This window comes from Dipodomys spectabilis, unplaced genomic scaffold (assembly GCF_019054845.1).
Source record: "Dipodomys spectabilis isolate Male_0828 unplaced genomic scaffold, ASM1905484v1 ptg000249l, whole genome shotgun sequence".
Classification (NCBI taxonomy): domain Eukaryota; kingdom Metazoa; phylum Chordata; class Mammalia; order Rodentia; family Heteromyidae; genus Dipodomys; species Dipodomys spectabilis.
Genome location: NW_024870926.1, coordinates 690,912 through 695,520, shown reverse-complemented (window position 1 = coordinate 695,520; position 4,609 = coordinate 690,912). Strand labels below are relative to the sequence as shown.

The following is a 4,609-nucleotide window of genomic DNA, read 5'->3' as shown; positions in this document are numbered from 1 at the left end:
GATGTATGTGAGCATGAAAATCTAGGCATGTTTGTACATGCAGCTGACTCAAAGGAAACTGGGCGTATGTGAGATACAGGATTCAAATGAAAGTTTGAGACCTGTAAGTTGCTAAATTGATGTATATGTCCAGTTTGTGGAGTGTGATTTCAAGATCACATTTGGGTAGGTTTTATACCAAGTAAGTAGATGTTTCTAATCCAAAATCATAAGGAATAAAACAACAACTCTGTTTCATAATCATTCAGTCTTAGTACTCCAGACATTGTAATAAGTGGATAAAATGATTGAAAATATGGTGGGTCAGTAGTAAGCCTTTAGACACTCTACATTTTCCCCAAAATCTTCAGATGTACTCTTTGGAAATAAATTAAAAGTATATTTATCAACATACAGATATAATATGATCTTATATATGTAAATATATGTATATATTATAAGTACATCATATATTTACTTATATTTTAAATGTTTATCACAAATATTGATTTATATCTAAATGTAATTCATCTCATCATAGACACATAGACAGACAGACAGACTGACAGGCAGACAGACGGACAGACAGATAGACAGATAGATAGATAGATAGATAGATAGATAGATAGATAGATAGATAGATAGATAGATAGATAGATAGATAGATAGATAGATAGATAGACAGATGGATAGATAGATGGATAGATAGATAGATAGATAGATAGATAGATAGATAGATAGATAGATAGATAGATAGATAGATAGATAGATAGATAGATAGATAGATAGATAGATAGATAGATAGATAGATAGACAGATAGATAGATAGATGGATGGATGGTCAGTCGTAGGGCTTGAACTATGGGCTTAGGTGCTGTCCAAGTACTCTTCAGATCAAGGCAAGAGCTCTACCGCTTACCGCTTGAGACGTAGCGCTATTTCCAGTTTTCTGGTAGTTTATTGGCGACAAGAATCTCATGGATTTTCCTGCCTGAGCTGGCATTGAACTATGATCCTCAGATCTCAGCCTCCTGAATAGCTAGGATTATAGGCATGAGCCACGGGCACCCGACTATACTTTTATCTGAGATTTGTTAGTGGAACAAAAGGTACAGAAACTATTATTCTTATCATGAAAGGACTTCACACTGACAGGTATAATTACAAGAAGAAAAACAATAACTATTCACAGTTGCACAAAAATACCTTAGGTGCCTAGCAAGACAGCATGCGTTTCCAGAAAATGCATGTGGTGTGAGCAGTTTGCAACCCAAGCGACAGTGGAAGATATTGGACCCTAAAAAAACCTGACAATTGCGTAAATACAACCCTCTATGACATATTTAGCAAGGCCTATCTTAGAGATTCTTTTTAGGGACATGATGAAAAAATTTATAGTTTAGTTGCGATTACAGAACTCTTTTACTCATATCACTCAACCATTAACTATATTTAACATAGTTCCTATTGCTCTAACTTATATTTTCTTGGGTCAGTAAACTGTTTTTTGTTTGTGACAAATTAGCTGTTCAAAAACATAGACATGGGTTTTTAATATTTTTGAAATTACTGTCTGTATAGTGTTGTATGAGATTAGCTTCTCTTTACCATATCAGGAATAAACTTAATCTGATTCAAACTTGGAAAAAGGTAGCTTGTTCTCTCTCCTAGAAAACCATCTATATAAACTTCTTTACATGTAAACAGACCCTCATTTACTTGCAAAAGTCTGTCAGTGAGTCAAACCTAACTCACCCAAATGAGGTGAATTCTTTTCTCATGCTTCCTTTACATTAAAAATGGTAAGAACTGTTCAGTAATGTGCATACTTTTTAGTATGAAGTGTGACTCCCATTTTAAATAATATAAATCAATTAGAGGAATTAGTTTAAGATGTGAAAGAGCCTTAAAAAGAGTCTTGGACCTTGAAAATTTTCCTGGGTATGAATTTTTGGAGAAATATCCCTTTTCAAAGACAAAGGACCCATTTTTAAAAAAAATATTGTTCTGGTACTGGGGTTTGAACTCCTGGCCTTGACCTCTATCTGGGCTTTAATTCTCAATGTTTGCTCTACACCACCTGAGCCACACCTTCACTTCTTCCATTTACCACAAGTGGAGAAAAGAATCTCTTAGGTTTATCTACTTGGAATAGCTTCGAATTGCAATTGTCAAATTTGAACCTACCAACTATCTAGGTGTAAGCCACTGGTGCTGTGCTAGAACTCACTTCTTAAGAATAAAAAAAAATTACAAAATAGGAGAAAAAAACATTTGTTCAATTATTTATGTGTTGTCTGATAAACCTAATCACTTGCTACTGGAAGAGAAAAAGAGAAAAGTTAGAGATGAATATGCAGGAGAGAGACACAAAGAAAGAAGAGAGGAAGGGAGGTTAAATGAGGGGAGGGGAGTGGAAGGGAGGATACGAGAGGACCAGGTAGCTGAGTAGAATTGTCTACTCCTCACTTAGGTTTTGTTGGACAATCAGTACCTTTGCATTTATGTAGCCAAAGCTATTATGTTTGGTATTAGTAAGCTGGGATATAAAATACCAGTTTACGGGTAATAACCTATAAGTGTGCTTCCGTCTGCACCAAGGAAGCCAGAGTTAGGTTACTGTCAGAGAGAAGGCAAGAGGAAGCAATTTAAGTGATTCTGAGAAACAATAATTGACATGCCAGGAATGCTCCCTTGTATGGTGAAGTCAAGCATCAATCTTGTTCCCTGCTCCAGTCTTCCTCTCAACAAGAAAAGCAGAAACAGAAGAAGTAGGAGATATCTGAGTAATGATCATCACTCTGTTTACCCTTATCCCTTGGTTTCAAAAAAAAATAAAATCCAGTCTCTCAGGTACTGGGAAGGTGGCTCAATGGTAGAGTGCCTGCCTTGCATGCATGAGGCCTTGGGTTTTTTTTCGCAGCATCACATAAGCAGAAAAAGTTGGAAGTGCTGCTGTGGCTCAAGTGGTATCACTAGCCTTGAGCTGAGGGACAGCACCCAGGCCCCAGAGTTCAAGCCCCATGTCCAACAAAATAAAAATGAAAACAAAACAAAACAAAGTCTCTCACTTTTCTGTCTTCAACTTTGTAATAACTCTGCTTCAGCCTAGGGCTAATATTTTAGGTGTGGACATGTATCAACACTCCTGAATCAGACTCTACTTGATCATTTTTTAAATACACATTTTGTTCTTAATTTCCCTCTTTATAAATTCACATACACCTATAAAAAATGGTGTGGCCATCCCAATACCCTTCTCAAAGTACCTCCTAATGACAACTTACAAAAAGTTGTATTATATTACAAGAAAAACAATGCTACAAATAAAGAAAACCAATAATTAAATAATAATGATTAATAAAATAAAAAACAATTATCATTTTTTCAGTTTTTGAAGTGTACTACAAATTAGATTTTATTATTGTCATATTTCTTTACATTTAACACTGGCTAAGATTATGACGTTCAACAAGAATTTTATAGGCTATGAGTAGTGTTTAAATCACCCACTAAGATTACCATTTATAGTTAATCTCATAATTTGTATATGGCTTATATCATCATTTGTTCCTCACTAACATATAAAGTAAGGAAGGCCTACAGTTTTAACAGAAACTGTGTAGTTAACGTAGTCAACTCTTTATTCTGATCCTTTACACAAAGACTTTTCAACTTCTCATTAGTAAGGTTTCAATAAACTCTGAAATGTACATACTTAGTAGTAGTTATGTGCTACCATAAATCTTAAATACTTTATAGAAAAGTATTATGACCTGCCAAACAGTCCCAGTTTTGGCATATATAAGCAAATTCCCAAAATTAAATATATTTAAAACATTAAATATTTTAACAAACCTTAACACTTGCTGCAGTGTTCATTATGACAGGTCCCTTGTATAGAATAATTGAATTCCTCCTCCTACACATCTCTTGAACAACAAATATCTGGAATTATTTTGTTTTTGACATGTCAATCTTGATTTTTTCTTAAATGTGTACTTATGTAAGAAGTACATGGTTCTAAAATTTCATGACAATTCTTTTAAACTTACGTTTTGTTGTATTGTCTAGTTTAAGAAAATCAATTACAATTTATATATAAAAAATATTCTTTGCTCAATTCAGCATCACATACACTAACATTGGAATGATACAGAGAAGATTAGCTGGCCCCTGTGCAAGGATGGCAGGCAAATTTCTGAAGCATTCCATCGCCCAATTTGTTAGGAAATGGAAAGACTTGGAAAAAAATTAAGTGAAGTAAGCCAAGTCCAAAGAAACGTAGGTCCCATGGTTTCTCTAATTTTCAATAACTAATATATGTCTGGGATAAGCAGAAAAGGTCAAAAGTTATGTGTATATGACCAGATAAGATTGTGTTAAGGGAAATGAACCCCAAGTTAGGGACACAAGTGGTTTTTTTTTTCTTGCTATTTTTTCTTACATACTTATGACGTGCAGAGTGTTTTTTTTTTTTTGTTTCTTTACATGTTCCTCCCCCATTCTATAACACCTGTTTTCACTGTATTTGAAGTTGGTGTGCCTACATCTTGTTTATACTCTCCTCTAATTTTTTGAGAGGAAAGACAAAAAATACCAAAATGCTTAACTAGGGATACAGGTTGAC

At 34.3% G+C, this 4,609-nt stretch overlaps 1 non-coding gene across 1 annotated transcript; it reads left to right on the top strand.

Moving 5' to 3' along the window:
• The first annotated feature begins 4,094 nt into the window (after positions 1-4,094).
• Positions 4,095-4,206, top strand: LOC122124825. Its single transcript, XR_006150670.1, has one exon. It is a non-coding gene; the product is annotated as a U6 spliceosomal RNA (small nuclear RNA).
• The last annotated feature ends 403 nt before the right edge of the window (positions 4,207-4,609 follow it).